General features: G+C 41.8%; 1 protein-coding gene across 5 annotated transcripts in view; it reads right to left on the bottom strand.

The window, feature by feature from the left end:
• PDE1C (phosphodiesterase 1C) overlaps nucleotides 1-21,305 on the bottom strand; it is a 1,560,705-nt gene that overhangs the window by 623,281 nt on the left and 916,119 nt on the right. The gene's annotated exons all lie outside the window — the stretch shown is intronic.

Here is a 21,305-nt window from a genome sequence, read left to right as displayed (position 1 = left end):
TTTACCCATAAATATGGCTCTTTACTCAGCTCCTTGGCAGGAAAAACATTTGTTTTAACATTGTACATTGTACACCATGCTAGCGCCATAAATAAAATGCAATACACTAAACAAAGGTCATTTGCGATAATAAGTGGTCTGCAGATTTAACAACAACTACTGGAATGTATTCATTTTGAGCCATAAGTCAGTGCGATTAGTAGGTTATTATTGAGAATAAAACTTCGCCTGACAAACCTCAGACTTTAATTGCGCAGATCTCGCTACAAGTCCCAGCTAAAGCATATGAACTAATTTCCATTACTGCTCTAATCAGACAACATCCATGATTTCCTTATTAACTATGACTTTGTCAACTTGATTTACATGGTTTTGTTTGGCATGCTGACAGCCGGCCTGAATCATTTAGCTTTAATGCAGAAGCAAAAGTCTGTCCTGTGCTGCCTATTTTGAGTTCAGGTAAAGGTCAAGTTAATGCACAAATCTCAGCAATTTATGGATATTTTATTATAGATTTTGACGAGAAGTGGAATAAAATGATAAAGAAAGGCATAAAATTTCATAAACAGAACATTCAAACCTATAAGCAAAATTCAACAAGTAGACATCAAGGGGCCAATACATTAAAGTATTAAAACAAAATGTTGTGACTTTTGACATTTTCATATCAGTTTGAAGCAGCGCCTTGAAAATTAAAGATGCTGGGGAGGAGCTGGGGTGGGACAGGTGTGGGGAAACCTGGCTGTCAAATTCAGCAAAAGTGTTAGCATTTCCAGGGGGGTGGACGAAGCATTTCAATGCGAAACGCGCTCTGGGTGTGGTGGGTCCCCGGGTGCGGTCCTTGGTAACTATGCCTTAATTATACTTACACAGCTTTCCACATTTATACATACGTGGGTACTTTAAAGGGCCACTGTCACCCTCTCCAGCCGATATAAACTAAAAGAGCCACCTTGTGCAGCAGTAATGCTGCATTCTAACAATGTGGCTCTTTTAGTTTTTGGTGCATTTATTCCCAAAATAAAGTGTTTTATAACTTCTCCAAAATACCTGTCTTTATACAGGGAGGCAGGTCTTAACCCCCCTGCTTGAAATGCCACACTGCCATCACTCAAATCTTCAGGGACGCCGGGCACCACCCCCTCCACGCTGTTTTCCCATGAAATCTGGCGCCTGCGCTGTTTAGTACTGGCTGGTGCAGGCGCAGTGAGCTCTGGCTGTCTGACGTCACATCCAGTCTTGCAGTGAATCAAAAGACGTGAGCACAGCTACTAAGGTGCACGGGTAGGTTCCCAAGCCGTATATATGTAGATATAAAGAACCCGGCACTCAACTTAAGTCAAACTGAAGGTTTTTTTATTCCGTAGTACGAAAAATGTTTCGGCCTGGTCTGGCCTTCGTCAGACAGCGGTGGACACCGCGTCCTGACCCGGTCTCCTACAGCCTACAGCCATGCTATTCACCAAAGGCGGTCATCTCCTAAGGGACGACCGACGGATCTACGACGCTTATTGAGCGCATTCTCAGACACTTCTAAGTACGTAACTGAGGAAGGCCAGACCAGGCCGAAACGTTTTTCGTACTACGGAATAAAAAAACCTTCAGTTTGACTTAAGTTGAGTGCCGGGTTCTTTATATCTACATCCAGTCTTGCAGACTGCGCCTGCACCAGCCAGTACTACACAGCGCAAGCGCCGGATTTCATCGAAAAACAGCGCGGAGGGGGCAGCACCCGGCGCCCCTGAAGATTTGAGTGACGGCAGTGTGGCATTTCAAGCAGGGGGTTAAGACCTGCCTCCCTGTCTAAAGACAGGTATTTTGGAGAAGTTATAAAACGCTTTATTTTGGGAATAAATGCACCAAAAACTAAAAGAGCCATCTTGTTAGAATGCAGCATTACTGCTGCACAAGGTGGCTTTTTTAGTTTATAACGGCTGGAGGGGGTGACAGTGGCCCTTTAAGACTGAATATTGTCTATTGTTTAATTTTCATCCCCTTAGTGCAGATACGGATACCATTGTATATTTGATATATCTGTATTTACCGATGTATCCTCATTTCATCACTAGATTTTGGTTTACTCTTATACTGCTATTACGGTTTGGTTATCCTGATCTGCATTTTTTCGGCGAATTATGTTACATATTTCTTGTAACACTGCCATATTTGACATTTATATCTGTATTTTATAAGTATACCCTGTTTGTTTTTGGGGCGTTTTTTTTAATACAACTTGGCCTTATGTGAAGGGTCTTTCTCTTCAGTTGTAAAATATTATATACAGGAAAGAAATATATCTTGGTACCATCTCAATTCTAAATATTTTTCTAAAATATTACATATACACGAGTATAAGCCAACCAGAATATAAACCGATGGGAGTGGAGAGCAGTGACTATTCATTCCCTTAAGTAGTGGGCATATTTCAGAGAAAAGAGTATTCACATGGGCATGGAGAGCAGTGAATATTAATTTCTCTTTAGCAGGGGGCACAGGTGTTAGCCACAGCAGCCGACTCCTGCTACCTGTGACCTGCTGCTCCGCCGATGACCCTCCCCCACCTTCCCATCCACAGCGGATACATCCAGATTATATGATGCCCCACCCATTTTCCTCCAAATTTTTGGAGGAAAAAAATGCGTCTTATAGTCTGAAAAATAAATGGGATCCTCACTCGAGTATAAGCCGAGAAGGGCTTTTTCAGCATAAAAAAGTGCTGAAAAACTGGGCTTATATACGAATATATACTGTAATTAGAAAACCGTATATCATTTCCTTTATCCTTCACAAACATTTGCCAGTTACTTCCCCTGACCTTGCATGCACATGAACATTGAGCTCACCTCAAGGTTGGACACAAGCTGCTGCCAGACACCTTTAACAGTAGTTTATTAGCACAGAAAGGGATTGGACATGTTACATTTCTGATCCTTGTTTTCCTCGATACATTCATTTATGCACTTAGTTTTTCCAAAAATTGTGACTTATTGTATGTACTAGCATAGCTTCATATATTGTTCTACAGACTAATTAAAAACAAATCCTTTGCATGAACTATGAATCAAATTACATGATTTTTTTTGACATATTGACATCATTTTGGAATATTATAAAATATCACATAATGTCAGTGTTGACAGCAAAGTGCAGAAATAAACTTTGCTACATGGTCATTTAAAATTGCTTTTAGTTTTTCTTTTTTTTTGAGACTGTCTATAATTGGCATGATCAGCGTAAAAGCATGATAAATGATACTTCGTCTCTGACCCCAGCAAATGTCATCTAGTTTTCTATTTTGCAAGAACCAATAAGATGCTTACCAAGCGACTTTCCTGGAATATGAAATGTTTTCATTTACTTTTTATTACATCAACATAAAAAAAAGAAAGCAATGTAGCGTACTAGTGAAAATGTCAGTAAACTGGGTAAAGTTTCGTAGCCTATAATACACTAAACTGTTTGTGTTTGAGATTTGTTTCACATTTATTATGGTTGTATTTTTATCTATGCAGTGTCTGGGTTTTATTTCTGCTCCAGATAATCTTTTCTGAAGAGGTATTAAAGTGTTCAATAGATATAGAAGAAATTGTTTATTTATTTGCATAAAAATGGGTAAAAATGTATAAAAAGAATAGAAAAAAAAAGTGTGGAACAAAAATCAAATAACCAACTTTGCACACGATAACAGTGCACAGGAAAATGCTTAACGGCAATGTCTGGCAATGTCTGGGCATCTCTTGCCTGACTATCATGTTCTGTCTTTGCTGTTACTGTCACTGTCACTGCCCCTATACAGAATAGAAATAAGCAAACAACAAGGGGCGTGTTATTTCTCAGACCCCTATAGGTCCTCTAAATATAAATGTCCAAAATAGCCAAGAGAGACACCTACACTATAATAAAACCTAACTTTTAATAATCAATATCTAAAAGACCAATGGACAATTCTCAACAACATGCAATAGTGATAAAGTGCAAAAAGTGCTCATGTAAACCAGTGCTCAGTAAAAAAATGGTTTTATCTCACCAAATCTGTAGTTTCCTTAGCAGGAGCCTCTGTATAAATTGAAGGGGGGGAAGAGAGTTTCTATACTACCCCGGTCATGCCCCTGTAGTGCTCCCGCCCTGACAAGGGCAGTCCCAAAGTCAGACTAATAAATTGTACCCACCAATGCCCGTATGGGAGATTCATCAGGGGAAAATGTAAAGGTTGTGGGGAGAGAAGCCCCTATGTCGGGAGGTGGCTCCAGTGTCCTATACCCAGGGTCTCAAGTTCGGACTAAATCATTGTCATGTGCACTAACGTAACTGTATCCACAGTATACGAATCTAGGTTATATGGAGCCACGTACCTTATCACTAGAATGCCAGAAGAAAGGATATTTAAATTATGACGCCAGATTGTGTATATCCCTAACTTATAATTTATAGACATTGGTAGATAAATACCGCACTAAGTGTCACCTTAATGCCCTTTGTAGGAATCCAATACTTGGAGGGGCAGGATAGGACAAGCTAAAGAAGAGGGGATGGGACTCCAATCTAGTTTGAATTATCCATATAAAAAATATATTTACATATTATTATTCTCCTATAAACCATGTGGCAGTAGAACAGAGAGAGAAATTCACCAAATATAGCAGTGGCCATTATTTATCAATTAGCTCATAATAGATCATAATGTAGACTGTTTTATTGACTAGATAAACAAACGGCAGAGCCCAAACATAAATTATATTAGAATTAGACGCATGAATAGAAAACAGCTGTCAATTATAGGAGGTGGGCAAAGAGAGGGGGAGAAAAAAGTTATATTCTACTCTTTCACAGAAAACAGTTGTAGTTCAACTGTTCGTTAAGACAATGGGGATGACAAGTATTCAGGCGAAAGATCCACCTTGATTCCCTCTGTAATAGTACCCTGTCAAAGTCCCCTCCTCTCTTTAATGGCTTAACCTCCTCAATACCCATAAATTGTATAGTCCCCCTGTGTGATTCATTTATATGTCTTGCCACTGATGTGTCCCATACGGGAGAGGAAACGCGTAGGGAAGTATACATGGCATTGGTGGGTACAATTTATTAGTCTGACTTGGGGACTGCCCTTGTCAGGGCGGCAGCACTACAGGGGCATGACCAGGGTATTATAGAAACTCTCTTCCCCCTTCAATCTATACAGAGGCTCCTGCTAAGGACACTGCCCCTATACAGCCACACATCTCCTGCCTGTCCACTATGTTTTACATCTACCTTATTTTTTCAGATAAAAAGATGCACTTCATCCCATCTTATAGTCCAGATGCAGGCTCACCGGGGGATTTCGGTGGTGGTGGAGCAGGTTCCCATCCTCAGAAAGCCGCCAGCGGCAGAAGTGTGGCGATGCTGTGGGCCCAGTTTCGGTGGTAAGCAGAGTGGAGTGCACCAATGCTTTCCCAGCAGCTATTATCCGGAGGCTGTGGGCTTTAGAGAAATGGTTGCCGCAGGCTGCACATGGGCAGATTGAGATCTCGGCTGGGCTGAGATCCCAATCTGTGCACTTCCAGCAGCCCACAACTTCAGGAAAATGGCCACCGGGAAAATATTGATGTACTCCACTCTGCTCACTATCGACACTGGGCCCACAGCATCATACTACTTGGATATTCCCTCCTCCCACCCAAGGCCTGCAGCATTGCCTCACTTCTGCCACCACCAGATTCCTGAGGAAAGGACTATGTCTCCTGTGACCCTGCTCCATCGCTGCCGGCCCCCAGGTAAGATACCTTAAATTCGGATTATAAGATGGACCCATATCTTATAAAAATCTTTTTTTTTACTATTTTCCACCCTCAAATATGGAGTGCATCTTACAGTCCGAAAAATATGGTATATCTTCTGGTGCAGAAAAACTGCACCCTGCACAAGGTAAATATTAGAATTTTAAATTACTCTCAAAAATTAGATTTATAAATATTTTTACAAGGCTTTTTGAAAAGTATTTGCTTCCCAAACATCAAACCTGTTGCTAATCCCAAATAAGGTAAAACATTTGGATAGTTTGTTAAAAGCCATTGCGTCTTCTAGTGCCATAGGGCCTTTTGTGTAGTGGGAAAGACATTTTTACAATTTTTACAACAAAATTGTTATTGCTACCTAACACATTTACAAGCTTTTTTCAAGATTGGTGGTGACCATGGTCAGGGCCTGCTCCAGGTTTTTGAGGGCCCCGGGTGAAAGAGTCTCAGTGGGCCCCCCCCCCTTTAACACATACCACGATTCACAATCACATATAACACAGCCCACGTAGCATATAACACAGCCAGGTAGCATATAACACAGCCATGTAGTATATAACAGCCCACATAGCTTATAACAGCCCACGTAGCATATAACACAGCCACGTAGCATATAACACAGCCACGTAGCATATAACACAGCAATGTAGTATATAACAGCCCACATAGCATATAACACCGCCACATAGCATATAACACAGCCATGTAGTATATAACAGCCCACATAGCATATAACACAGCCACATAGTATATAGCACAGCCCACGTAGCATATAACAGCCCATATAGTATATAGCACAGCCACATAGTATATAACACAGCCCACATAGTATATAGAACAGCCATGTAGTATATAGCACAGCCCACGTAGCATATAACAGCCCATATAGTATATAGCACAGCCACATATTATATAACACAGCCCATGTAGTATATAGCACAGCCCACGTAGTATATAACATGGCCCACATAGTATATAGAACAGCCATGTAGTATATAGCACAGACATGTATTATACAGCACAGCTCCCCTGCCCCCAAGAATAGCCCCATAGTCCAGTCCAGCACTCACTGTTATAGTTAAAAAAAACACTCCTCACCTCTCAACGTGCCCGCGCTGCTCCCTGCTCTGGTCTCGGCGGCTGCCGCTGCACTGCCTGACTCACAGCGAGTGCGCAATGACGTCATCGTACACCCGCAGTGTCAGAGGCAGAATGGGGAATGATGGGAGAGGGAGCATCAGGTGATGCTCTCTCCTCCATCATTTGCTTTAAACTTTACCGGCAAACGCTGGTATAGTTCAATGCAGCAGGGGAGTCGGTGCTGGCGGCAGGCGGGCCCCCCTGCCTCACAGGGGCCCAATAGTGGCTGCGTGAAGTGCCGCTAGCTGAGGGCCCCTGGGGGAGCAGGGGCCCTAGGCACTGGCAACTGCCTGCCCCTAACACCGGCCCTGAATGTGCCCCCCTGTCTCACCAGGGCCCCGGCGCTTGCTCGGGTACGCCAGGTGCTGATGCCGGCCCTGACCATGGTGTCCATTTTGAAGTTGGCCATTTTGGATCCAACTTTATTTTTTCCAATGGGAAGAGGGTCATGTGACACATCAACTTATTGAGAATTTCACAAGAAAAACAATGGTGTGCTTGTTTTTAACTTAACTTTATTCTTTCATGAGCTATTTACAAGTTTCTCTTTGTTTACAGCCATTGACATGTTGCAGAGGTCCACAGTGGTAAAATCTGCACAAAAACTGCACAAAAAATGCATAAAAAACGCACCTGCGGATTCTGCCAGGAGATGCAGATTTAGTGCAGAAAATTCTGCACCACATTTCCTACGTGTGCACATAGCCTTAGAGTTTTGTTGTCTCCTTATAAGGTACCACTTACATATTCTCATCCCACATATTACACCACTTATGCTAAAGCTGTTTCACCAAATTCCCCATTTGGACTCAAAGATATGTGAACTCTTAGCCTGAAATTCTTAATTCTCTAATATTGTAAAGCTTTTCACAGCCCCATGTAAACAGAGTAAGCACATCCAATATCCACTTGCACTTATAGATTTTTCTGACCATACTTTCAGCTTTAGTTTTATTTCCAATACATCCCATATTCACACAGCATCACAATGAAATCCAATCTTTATCAAATGAGCAGAGAACCAAACACAATTCTTCCAAAAGTAATTTTTCCTACCAGCAGAGGTGAGCAAGCTAACGAGGATTAGTCAAGCCTCATGGCTGCATGCTGACTTCAAACTCATCAAAACACACTATAAATATTTTAATCACTGAAAGGATTTAGTTGATTAAAAAAAGTCATCACAGTTTGGCAAAGGATCCAATGTGCTGAGAATGTGTAAGCACTTCATAGTGAGCCCTGATGGGATGTTATTGATGTTTTGCCCAACTGCACTAAAGCCTTGATTAATCTTTCATGAAATATGTATAGGGATAGCTTTTGTAAGTAGCCTTGTAGATGATGATACATGATTACTTATCGGATTCCTGCTCAGACCAATAAAAACACTCTGATTTCTGCAATGCTCCCTGACTATACAAATACTGCCATGATACAAGGATAATGACTTCTTATAACAGAGCGATTATATGCTGTATGAACCTATAGATAAAATCAGTGGTCTTGCAGAGAAAAGCCTGTTCATATGCCTTATTGGGATATATAGCCATCATGGGGTCTCTAAGCATAGCTCTAGGTCAGGCGGCCTTGAAATATCCCTGTATGTACTACATGATTTGCCATAAATTTGAATGCCCCCTATATAGAACTACATTTCCCCATACCTGCTGTGCCCCTGTTTAGAGGTGCCAATATCTAATGGAAACGGGGTATCAGCAGAGAATCTGAATTACCTACTACTACTACACTGATGCAAAAACATAAAATTTCGGTAACGTTAACCCCTTCCCTGAGAGGCCAATTTTCAGTTTTGCACTTCCATTTATGTGTGAGCCAGAAATCACTACTCCAGTGTAATCCTATGGAGCTTCATTATGACAGTTCTATAGGTTTAGATTGTAAAAGTGACTTCTGGCTCATACAAGAGACCTGTGTGATCCGGAGAGTCGGAACTTCCGTCACGTGACTCAGAAAAGGATCAGAGTAGACAGCAATCGGTGATTATATGAATACACATCTAATACACTACAAACACATTTACACAGGTATAGCCTATAACAATTTTAATGGGAGTGTGTCTATACATTACATTTTGTTAGCTTTTCCCTGCAATTTTTGGTGGAGTTGTAGTGGCTGAAAAAATATAATTCTGCCATTTCAAATTTTTCCTCTCTTTACTAGCTTTAAATGTGCAACCTCTATGTTAAAGGAGTATTCCCACAAAGGTATCACCTATCCATATGGTAAGGGATACTTAAACCATCAAAGGGTTGTGTCACCACAAACTTAGGTAGGGAAAATGTAGCATTACATGGCAATTATTCTAATAACACATACATGGCTTGAGTCTTTGCGTACACTGACATATATATACTTCTACATGAACATCTTTTCCAGTCCTTTGCACAAAATACTAATCATGTCATTGACCCTAGGGTATACAGAATCTCAATCCAACTGTACAGTCATATGGCAAAATCCAATATATTGATGCATGCTAAATTATGTATGCCAGTGATGTCTTATGCACTTGGATATTTTAAGTAATGGTAACCTTACTAATTGACATTCAATGAAATGTAATCAGCCTCGAGGACTAGACAGATGTGTGAATGGTTCTGCTTGACCCCATTTTTAAAGACCATAAAGAAGAACTAAGCCCAATAACATGTCTTTATGTTAAATGAAAAATGTAAAGGCTTGCCTAAACATCAGGTTAGGCTACGTTCACATTTGCGTTGTTGGGCTCAGCGTTGGCGACGCAACCAACAACGCATGTGCACAACGCTGCGTTTTGCGACGCATGCGTTGTCATAAGAAAGCACAGAGCAGGAATTTCGGCGCAGTAAAAACGCTACAAGCAGCGTCCTCTGCGCCCTGTCTGTGCGTCTATATAACGCATGCATCATAAAACGCAGTACAACGCATACCGGCGCATGTCCATGCGCCCCCCATGTTAAAGATAGGGGCGCATGACGCATGCGTCGGTATGCGTGGACGACGCTGCGCCCAAAGGCGAAAATATGAACGTAGCCTTAGGCGTTACACTATTTAAAGAGAACACTTTTGCATTTAATATTTTTTTAATATATAGTACATTTACAGCAGAAGAGCAAAATGGAGATTTATAATTACCAGCACAATATCCAAATGGTGGACCAGTCTCTCTTCTTGCTCTGTGATAACCATGGTCTTCATTTAACTATTTTTTTCTGATTACCTATTTTGGGAAATCTTACACAATTTGAAGCTACATATTCCAAATATGAAGTCAGACTTGATGTATGAGAATTTTTTTACAACTATGAAAGATATATAGATTCCTGAGTGTTAGGCACAAATTTTCTCTTTTTGAATTTCATATGTATCGAGTGATCAATAGGAAGCTAACATATTTCCATTGTGGAGCAATACACACTTTAAATTTCTCTTTGATCTATCAAAAATGAGCCTCAATTTCTCTCCCACATACTCACATCCCATTGAGTCAATTAGTTCTTTGACATTGTTGCAATACACATATTGATCGACAAAATGGAAATATTTCAAAAGATGTTTCTCTCTGCTGTGATACGTGAGTGTAGTACTGAAAACTAGACCAGCATGTTGTGCAAAAATGGGATTTGACTGGAATAAACGGTTACTATATTCAAATTCAGCACAGTAATATTTACAAAGATAAAGTGTTATAAACTTAGACAAATGTAACAGTTGGAGACATATTCGACTTAATAGTCGCAAAAACATTAATAAGTTGAACATTAAACAAATTTGAAGTCCAGTGTTCTTTTTATTCTAATGAACAGGGGCTGATCTTTTGCACCGAGGAGCACCACTAACAGTGTGATGGAGTGTTGGTGTGCTGGTCATCACACTGCCTATACCATGCCACTACCAGAGCTGGTTACAGATAACTATCGAGGCTGCCAGGTGTTAGATCCCTACTTACCAGACATTGATGACCTATCAATTGGATAGGTCATCACTGTCCTAGTAGTGGAAACCCCTTTTAAGTTTGTAATTGTTATCCTAGTCTTTTTTTTAAACTAATGAACTCTAGATTTCAGTGTGAAAAGTAGGGAACCTGTCACAATAAAAATGGAGTCCAATCTGAAGGTTTTGTGAGAAAAGATTCATTTGATATTTAACCATTTAAACTTTATGGGACTTTTGGTCCAGTGGACGTCCAATTAGCAATTGACAGCTATTTCTGTATAAACACTTTGAATATTTATACAAAGAAAGCTGTCAGTCACTCAAATCCCCCCCAAAAAAAGAGATTTAAATTATGAAAACACAAGTGATACTGAAAAAATCTCAGTTAGACTGCATTTTATTGGTGACAGGCTCTACTTAATGTGGATTTAAGAGACAAGTAATATCTTTACATTAAACTAACAGTATAAAGTTGAAGGGAATAAAGCTCCTTAAAAATGTCCCCTTTAGGTACGTCACACATAACAATATCATTAACGATATCGTTGCTTTTTGTGACGTAGCAACGATATCGTTAAGGAAATCGTTATGTGTGACAGCGACCAACGATCAGGCCCCTGCTGGGAGATCGTTGGTCGATGAGGAAAGTCCAGAACTTTATTTAGTCGCTGGATCTCCTGCTGACATCGCTGGATCGGCGTGTGTGGCGCCGATCCAGCGATATCTTCACTGGTAACCAGGGTAAACATCGGGTTACTAAGCGCAGGGCCACGCTTAGTAACCTGATGTTTACCCTGGTTACCAGCGTAAACGTTAAAAACACAAACACTACATACTTACCTTCAGCTGTCTGTCCCCGGCACTGTGCTTCTCTGCACTCCTCCTGCATCCTGTGTCAGCGTCGGCCAGCCGGAAAGCACAGCAGTGACGTCACCACTCTGCTTTCCGGCTGACTGGCACTGACAGTGCAGAGGAAAGCAGAGCGCCGGAGGACAGACAGCTGAAGGTAAGTATGTAGTGTTTGTTTTTTTAACGTTTACGCTGGTAACCATGGTAAACATCGGGTTACTAAGCGCGGCTCTGCGCTTAGTAACCCGATGTTTACCCTGGTTACCGGGGGCCTCGGGATCATTGTCGCTGGAGAGCTGTCTGTGTGACAGCTCTCCAGTGACCAAACAGCGACGCTGCAGCAATCGACATCGTTGTCGGTATCGCTGCAGCGTCGCTTAGTGTGACGGTACCCTTAGAGTTCTAATCACTGCTTCCTATCTGTAGAAAGAGAAGTCTATTCTAATTAAGATGCTTGGTACTCCTGCTGTGGCCAAAATGAGCAGGGATTTGTACTGACCCTCCTGACTTCCTTGAGCTTTTTCTGCTGACAGTGCGTGCTCAAAGCAAGCCATAACTGTCACTCACCAGTGGGGAAAGTGGGGGATGCAAAACTAGTGACTGAAGCAGTGCACTGAACCTTTTGGCCACATTTAGGGAACACCCTAATTGGCATTTAGGATTAAATGTAAGTTTCTACAGAACGGAGGCAGCATTACAACACAACAATGATGTAAATTTTACAGGGACTCTAGTGCATACATGGCTACATAATAGGAATATACAGTCAGTTTGGCTAACAGGCTCCCTTTAAGACTTCTTAAATGATGAGACCCTACGCACCTATGTAATCAGGCAATGAGCACAGCCTTTACACTAGTCTTCATAAAGGGCATCAATATACCAGTCTGACTATAGGCATATATTTTACACTAGTCTACTAGAACTATGGGACTTTAATTGGTGCTCCACATTTGTTCTTCCATGATAAATACAATGATTTATAGAGTTAATATTCTAATCTCCATAGATTACATGTCTCTTGGAACTGATTGTAATCAGGTATCTTGCCTTTGGTGAGTCGAACAACCCGCCAACAGCACTGAGAAAATCTGAAATGATGGCAGGGCATTCAGTCCACTGCTTTGTGTGGACACCAGAGGTCCTTGACAGAGGACAGTTCAATATGCCTAATAAAGCCAATAAAAAGGGTTGGTTATAGTAGACCAATCACCTCTCTGAGGCTTCCTTTTCATTTAATAAATAAAGTTTATAAGAAAAAAATTACAGTAGTGTGCTAAATGCTACCCTAAAAGTCGAGTCTGAACTTCAGCATATAGTGCGAGATCTCAAAATTCTCCATGGCCCCTTTGATAAATGCTATTTTAAAAAGTCTCTTCACTGGATTTTTAATTAAAACTGAGTAGTTCCATCAACTGGGGCTGCTCCATTGATTCTAGAACATTTTTTTCTTCTGTGCTGATCCTTTACAAACTTATGCTTTCCTGTAACAAAAATGCACATTTTCCTTTCAACTTACTGAGCGTATAGCACAAAATTTCACTGTGGGTGTGGGCGTGTTTTTATTGACTAGCATCAAAGGAGAAAAAGTATACATCTAGCAGCTAATTATGTGGTATACACCCAGTTGATTGAAGTGAAAATGTGCATCCTTTTTTCCGGGTGGCATACCTTTGGAACTGAGTGGCACAGATGAAAAAGAAAAACTGTTACAAAATCAGTGGAGCAGCACCAATTGCAATAACATTTACTATCCTCTCAGTAGATAAAATAACGAGAACTCAAAACATACAGTGGGTACGAAAAGTATTCAGACCCATTTAAACTTTTCACTCTTTGTTTCATTGCAGCCATTTGGTAAATTCAAAAAAGTTTATTTTTTCTCATTAATGTACACTCTCCACCCCATCTTGACTGGAAACAACAGATATGTAGAAATTTTTGCATATTTATTAAAAAACAAAAACTTTAATATTACATGGTCATAAGTATTCAGACCCTTTGCTCAGACACTCAAATTTAAGTCACATGCTGTCCATTTCCTTGTGATCGTCCTTGAGATGGTTCTACTCTTTCATTGGAGTCCAGCTGTGTTTAATTAAACTGATAGGACTTGATTGGAAAAGGCACACACCTGTCTATATAAGACCTCACAGCTCACTGTGCATGTCAGACCAAATGAGAATCAAGAGGTCAAAGGAACTGGCCAAGGAGCTCAGAGACAAAATTGTACACTAGGCAGCAATGGAGGCACCACTCCAAAAACAAGGATCACCTGTAGTATGCTATAACTAATTGGGACATCAAGCACTAAGAAGAAAAAAGAGCATGCTAATACCAAGGATCACTCATAAATAAAATAATGAATCTTTATTGACATACAAATACACTCCAAAGACAAAAACATTAGAAACCATAACAGGTATAAAGAACATCAGAACCCATAATAAGGCTGCTGATCACCCCCCCCTCAGGGTATGTGTCCACAGGCCGGATTACATCCGGATTAGTTGTGGAGTGAACGCTGCGTACAACCACAGTGTTCAACCAGCAGCGTCCAGATATTACAGCATAGTGGAGGGGATTTTATGGAATCCCGTCTCCACTATGCATGCGAACACGCATCTAGCGGCCCTGTGTTTACGGACATGTGGCGCGTCTTTTTAGAATGCAGCATGGCTGTTTACCTTGCGGCGATGCTCCAGCACCGCAAGGTAAATAACAGGGTCCTATGTATAGGGTGCAGCGATTCCGGATGTGTGCAATGAAAACATCCGGAATAATCGAGCGTACAGAAGGGGAGGCACTTTTAGGCGGAGCAGGTTTTCCGCTCCGTCCAAAGTGCTGACAATCCAGACCGTGGACACACACTCTTAGTGTGAACACCACTCCCTGTGTCTTCCCAGCAACAAAATAATGTTCAAAGATTTAAATTGCAAGTTACACCTAGTAGATACAGTCCTTGGAACAACTGCCCCTGCCTCACCCACCGAATAGGGTAGATGCAGGACTTAACAACTGTGCTGTTGCATATAAATAAACAAGACAAGGTAATTGCCACCTATACACAATCAGATTATCGCACCGGTCAGATAAATGTGGGAACACAGAAATACAGGATCCTAACACCTGGATGTAGAATGATAAATAGATGCACAGATTATAAAAGATTGCCACTGAACACCTCCAGCTAACCAAGCCAAGAAAATAAATGTGTATATATGCAGAAATCAATTAGACAATATTAGCTCCAAGATGTAACCACAGCACAATTTATCTCAAAAGGGTACAGGTTGCAGAAAATTCATAAATAACAACTGGGCAATGACCCATGGAAATAAATCATACTGCCTGTACCCATGGATGCGCCTAACGTGTGCAATGCGCAGATAGAATTGTGGCAAGGCACAGATCTGGCCAAGGTTACAAAAAAAATTATGCAGTACTCAAGGTTCCTAAGAGCACAGTGGCCTCCATAATCCTTAAATGGAAGAAGTTTCGGACCATCAAAAGTCTTTCTAGACCTGGAGGTCCAGCCAAACTGAGCAAACGTGTGAGAAAAGCCTTGCAGAGAGAGGTCAAGAACCGCAAGATCACTGTGGCTGAACTCCAGAGATACAGTAGGGAGATGGGAGAAAGTTCCACAAAGTCAACTATCACTGCAGCCATCCACCAGTCGGGCCTTTATGGCAGAGTGGCCAGGACGGAAGCCTCTCCTCAGTGCAAGACATATGAAAGCCCGCATAGAGTTTGCTAAAAAACACATGAAAGACTCCCAGTCTATGAGAAATAAGATTCTCTGGTCTGATGAGATGAAGATAAACTTTTTGGTTTATGTGTGGAGAAAATCAGGCACTGCTCATCACCTGCCCAATACAATCCCAACAGTGAAACATAATGATGGCAGTATCATGTTATGAGGGTGTGTTTCAGCTGCAGGGACAGGACAACTTGTTGTCATTGAAGGAAACATGAATGTAGCCAAGTACAGAGATATCCTGGATGAAAACCTCTTCCAGAGTGCTCTAGACCTGGGACTTGGCCGAAGGTTCACCTTCCAACAAGACAATGACCCTAAGCACACAGCTAAAATAACTAAGGAGTGGCTTCAGAACAATTCTGTGACCATTCTTGACTGGCCCAGCCAGAGCCCTGACCTAAACCCAATTGAGGATCTCTGGAGAGACCTGAAAATGGCTGTCCACCAACGTTCACCATCCAATCTGACGGAACTGGAGGGGATCTGGAAGTAAGAATGGCAGAGGATCCCCAATTCCAGGTGTGAAAAACTTGTTGCACCATTTCCAAGAAGACTCATGGCTGTACTAGCTCAAAAGGGTGCTTCTACTCAATACTGAGCAAAGGGTCTGAGTACTTATGACTAGTGTTGAGCGATACCGTCCGATATTTGAAAGTATCGGTATCGGATGGTATCGGCCGATATCCAAAAAATATCGGATATCGCCGATACCGATATCCGATACCAATACAAGTCAATAGGACACAAATATTGGAAGGTATCCTCTATGGTTCTCAGGGTCTGAAGGAGAGGAAACTCTCCTTCAGGCCCTGGGATCCATATTCATGTGTAAAATAAAGAATAAAAATAAATAATATTGATATACTTACCCTCGGACGCGCCCTGGTTGTAACCGCTGCAACCGCCATGATTCCCTTCCTAAGAATGAGCGCGTAAAGGACCTTCCATGACATCGTGGCTTGTGATTGGTCGCGTGACCGCTCATGTGACCGCTCACGCGACCAATCACAAGCCGCGACGTCATCGAAGGTCCTTCACACGCTCATTCTTAGGAACAGAAGCATGGCGGTTGCAGCGGTTACAACCAGTGCGCGTCCGAGGGTAAGTATATAAATATTTTTTATTTTTATTCTTTATTTTACACATCAATCTTCATCCTAATACCGATTCCCGATATCGCAAAAATATCGGAACTCGGTATCGGAATTCCGATACCGCAAATATCGGCCGATACCCGATACTTGCGGTATCGGAATGCTCAACACTACTTATGACCATGTGATATTTCAGTTTTTCGTTTTTAATAAATTTGCAAAAATTCTAGAATTCTGTTATTTTCTGTCAAGATAGGGTGCAGAGTGTATGTTAACCCCTTCAAGACCCAGCCTATTTTGACCTTAAAGACCTTGCCGTTTTTTGCAATTCTGACCAGTGTCCCTTTATGAGGTAATAACTCAGGAACGCTTCAACGGATCCTAGCGGTTCTGAGATTGTTTTTTCGTGACATATTGGGCTTCATGTTAGTGGTAAATTTAGGTCAATAAATTCTGCATTTATTTGTGATAAACACGGAAATTTGGCGAAAATTTTGAAAATTTCGCAATTTTCACATTTTGAATTTTTATTCTGTTAAACCAGAGAGATATGTGACACAAAATAGTTAATAAATAACATTTCCCACATGTTTACTTTACATCAGCACAATTTTGGAAACAAAATTTTTTTTTGTTAGGAAGTTATAAGGGTTAAAATTCGACCAGCGATTTGTCATTTTTACAACGAAATTTACAAAACCATTTTTTTTAGGGACCACCTCACATTTGAAGTCAGTTTGAGGGGTCTATATGGCTGAAAATACCCAAAAGTGACACCATTCTAAAAACTGCACCCCTCAAGGTACTCAAAACCACATTCAAGAAGTTTATTAACCCTTCAGGTGCTTCACAGCAGCAGAAGCAACATGGAAGGAAAAAATGAACATTTAACTTTTTAGTCACAAAAATTATCTTTTAGCAACAATTTTTTTATTTTCCCAATGGTAAAAGGAGAAACTGAACCACGAAAGTTGTTGTCCAATTTGTCCTGAGTACGCTGATACCTCATATGTGGGGGTAAACCACTGTTTTGGCGCACGGCAGGGCTTGGAAGGGAAGGAGCGCCATTTGACTTTTTGAATCAAAAATTGGCTCCACTCTTTAGCGGACACCATGTCACGTTTGGAGAGCCCCCGTGTGCCTAAAAATTGGAGCTCCCCCACAAGTGACCCCATTTTGGAAACTAGACGCCCCAAGGAACTTATCTAGATGCATAGTGAGCACTTTGAACCCCCAGGTGCTTCACAAATTGATCCGTAAAAATGAAAAAGTACTTTTTTTTCACAAAAAAATTCTTTTAGCCTCAATTTTTTCATTTTCACATGGGCAACAGGATAAAATGGATCCTAAAATGTGTTGGGCAATTTCTCCTGAGTACACCAATACCTCACATGTGGAGGTAAACCACTGTTTGGGCACATGGTAAGGCTCGGAAGGGAAGGAGCGCCATTTGACTTTTTGAATGAAAAATTATTTCCATCGTTAGCGGACACCATGTCGCGTTTGGATAGCTCCTGTGTGCCTAAACATTGGCGCTCCCCCACAAGTGACCCCATTTTGGAAACTAGACCCCCCAAGGAACTAATTTAGATGCCTAGTGAGCACTTTAAACCCTCAGGTGCTTCACAAATTGATCTGTAAAAATGAAAAAGTACTTTTTTTTCACAAAAAAATTCTTTTCGCCTCAATTTTTTCATTTTCACATGGGCAGTAGGATAAAATGGATCATAAAATTTGTTGGGCAATTTCTCCCGAGTACGCCGATACCTCATATGTGGGGGTAAACCACTGTTTGGGCACTCGGCAGGGCTCGGAAGAGAAGGCGCGCCATTTGACTTTTTGAATGGAAAATTAGCTCCAATTGTTAGCGGACACCATGTCGCGTTTGGAGAGCCCCTGTGTGCCTAAACATTGGAGCTCCCGCACAAGTGACCCCATTTTGGAAACTAGACCCCCCAAGGAACTTATCTAGATGCATATTGAGCACTTTAAACCCCCAGGTGCTTCACAGAAGTTTATAACGCAGAGCCATGAAAATAAAAAATAATTTTTCTTTCCTCAAAAATGATTTTTTAGCCTGGAATTTCCTATTTTGCCAAGGATAATAGGAGAAATTGGACCCCAAATATTGTTGTCCAGTTTGTCCTGAGTACGCTGATACCCCATATGTGGGGGTAAACCACTGTTTGGGCGCACGGCAGGGCTCGGAAGGGATGGCACGCCATTTGGCTTTTTAAATGGAAAATTAGCTCCAATCATTAGCGGACACCATGTCACGTTTGGAGAGCCCCTGTGTGCCTAAACATTGGAGATCCCCCAGAAATGACACCATTTTAGAAACTAGACCCCCAAAGGAACTAATCTAGATGTGTGGTGAGGACTTTGAACCCCCAAGTGCTTCACAGAAGTTTATAACGCAGAGCCATGAAAAAAAAAAAAAAAATTATTTTCTCAAAAATGATCTTTTAGCCTGCAATTTTTTATTTTCCCAAGGGTAACAGGAGAAATTTGACCCCAAAAGTTGTTGTCCAGTTTCTCCTGAGTACGCTGATACCCCATATGTGGGGGTAAATCACTGTTTGGGCACATGCCGGGGCTCGGAAGTGAAGTAGTGACGTTTTGAAATGCAGACTTTGATGGAATGCTCTGTGGGCGTCACGTTGCGTTTGCAGAGCCCCTGATGTGGCTTAACAGTAGAAACCCCCCACAAGTGACCCCATTTTGGAAACTAGACCCCCAAAGGAACTTATCTAGATGTGTGGTGAGCACTTTGAACCCCCAAGTGCTTCATAGAAGTTTATAATGCAGAGCCGTGAAAATAATAAATACGTTTTCTTTCCTCAAAAATAATTATTTAGCCCAGAGTTTTTTATTTTTCCCAAGGGTAACAGGAGAAATTTGACCCCAAAATTTGTTGTCCAGTTTCTCCTGAGTACGGTGATACCCCATATGTGGGGGTAAACTACTGTTTGGGCACATGCCGGGGCTTGGAATTGAAGTAGTGACGTTTTGAAATGCAGACTTTGATGGAATGCTCTGCGGGCGTCACGTTGCGTTTGCAGAGCCCCTGATGTGCCTAAACAGTAGAAACCCCCCACAAGTGACCCCATTTTGGAAACTAGACCCTGAAAGGAACTTATCTAGATGTGTGGTGAGCACTTTGAACCCCCAAGTGCTTCATAGAAGTTTATAATGCAGAGCCGTGAAAATAATAAATACGTTTTCTTTCCTCAAAAATAATTATTTAGCCCAGAATTTTTTATTTTCCCAAGGGTTACAGGAGAAATTGGACCCCAAAAGTTGTTGTCCAGTTTCTCCTGAGTACGCTGATACCCCATATGTGGGGGTAAACCACTGTTTGGGCACACGTCGGGGCTCAGAAGGGAAGTAGTGACTTTTGAAATGCAGACTTTGATGGAATGGTCTGCGGGTGTCACGTTGCGTTTGCAGAGCCCCTGGTGTGCCTAAACAGTAGAAACCCCCCACAAGTGACCCCATTTTAGAAACTAGACCCCCCAAGGAACTTATCTAGATATGTGGTGAGCACTTTGAACCCCCAAGTGCTTCACAGACGTTTACAACACAGATCCGTGAAAATAAAAAATCATTTTTCTTTCCTCAAAAATTATGTTTTAGCAAGCATTTTTTTAGATTCACAAGGGTAACAGGAGAAATTGGACCCCAGTAATTGTTGCGCAGTTTGTCCTGAGTATGCTGGTACCCCATATGTGGGGGTAAACCACTGTTTGGGCACACGTCAGGGCTCGGAAGTGAGGGAGCACCATTTGACTTTTTGAATACGAGATTGGCTGGAATCAATGGTGGCGCCATGTTGCGTTTGGAGACCCCTGATGTGCCTAAACAGTGGTAACCCCTCAATTCTAACTCCAACACTAACCCCAACACACCCCTAACCCTAATCCCAACTGTAGCCATAATCCTAATCACAACCCTAACCCCAACACACCCCTAACCACAACACTAATTCCAACCCTAACCCTAAGGCTATGTGCCCACGTTGCGGATTCGTGTGAGATATTTCCGCACCATTTTTGAAAAATCTGCGGGTAAAAGGCACTGTGTTTTACCTGCGGATTTTCCGCGGATTTCCAGTGTTTTTTGTGCGGATTTCACCTGCGGATTCCTATTGAGGAACAGGTGTAAAACGCTGCGGAATCCGCACAAAGAATTCACATGCTGCGGAAAATACAACGCAGCGTTCCCGCGCGGTATTTTCCGCATCACGGGCACAGCGGATTTGGTTTTTCATATGTTTACATGGTACTGTAAACCTGATGGAACACTGCTGCGAATCCGCAGCCAAATCCGCACCGTGTGCACATAGCCTAATTCTAAAGGTATGTGCACACGCTGCGGAAAACGCTGCGGATCCGCAGCAGTTTCCCATGAGTGTACAGTTCAATGTAAACCTATGGGAAACAAAAATCGCTGTACACATGCTGCGGAAAAACTGCACGGAAACGCAGCGGTTTACATTCCGCAGCATGTCACTTCTTTGTGCGGATTCCGCAGCGGTTTTACAACTGCTCCAATAGAAAATCGCAATTGTAAAACCGCAGTGAAATGCGCAGAAAAAAACGCGGTAAATCCGCCATAAATCCGCAGCGGTTTAGCACTGCGGATTTATCAAATCCGCAGCGGAAAAATCCGCAGAGGACCAGAATACGTGTGCACATTCCTAACCCTAACCCTAGCCCTAACCCTAGCCCTAACCCTAACCCTACCCCTAAC

This window comes from Ranitomeya imitator, chromosome 6 (genome assembly GCF_032444005.1).
Source record: "Ranitomeya imitator isolate aRanImi1 chromosome 6, aRanImi1.pri, whole genome shotgun sequence".
Classification (NCBI taxonomy): domain Eukaryota; kingdom Metazoa; phylum Chordata; class Amphibia; order Anura; family Dendrobatidae; genus Ranitomeya; species Ranitomeya imitator.
This window is presented reverse-complemented; position numbering and strand designations above follow the sequence as displayed.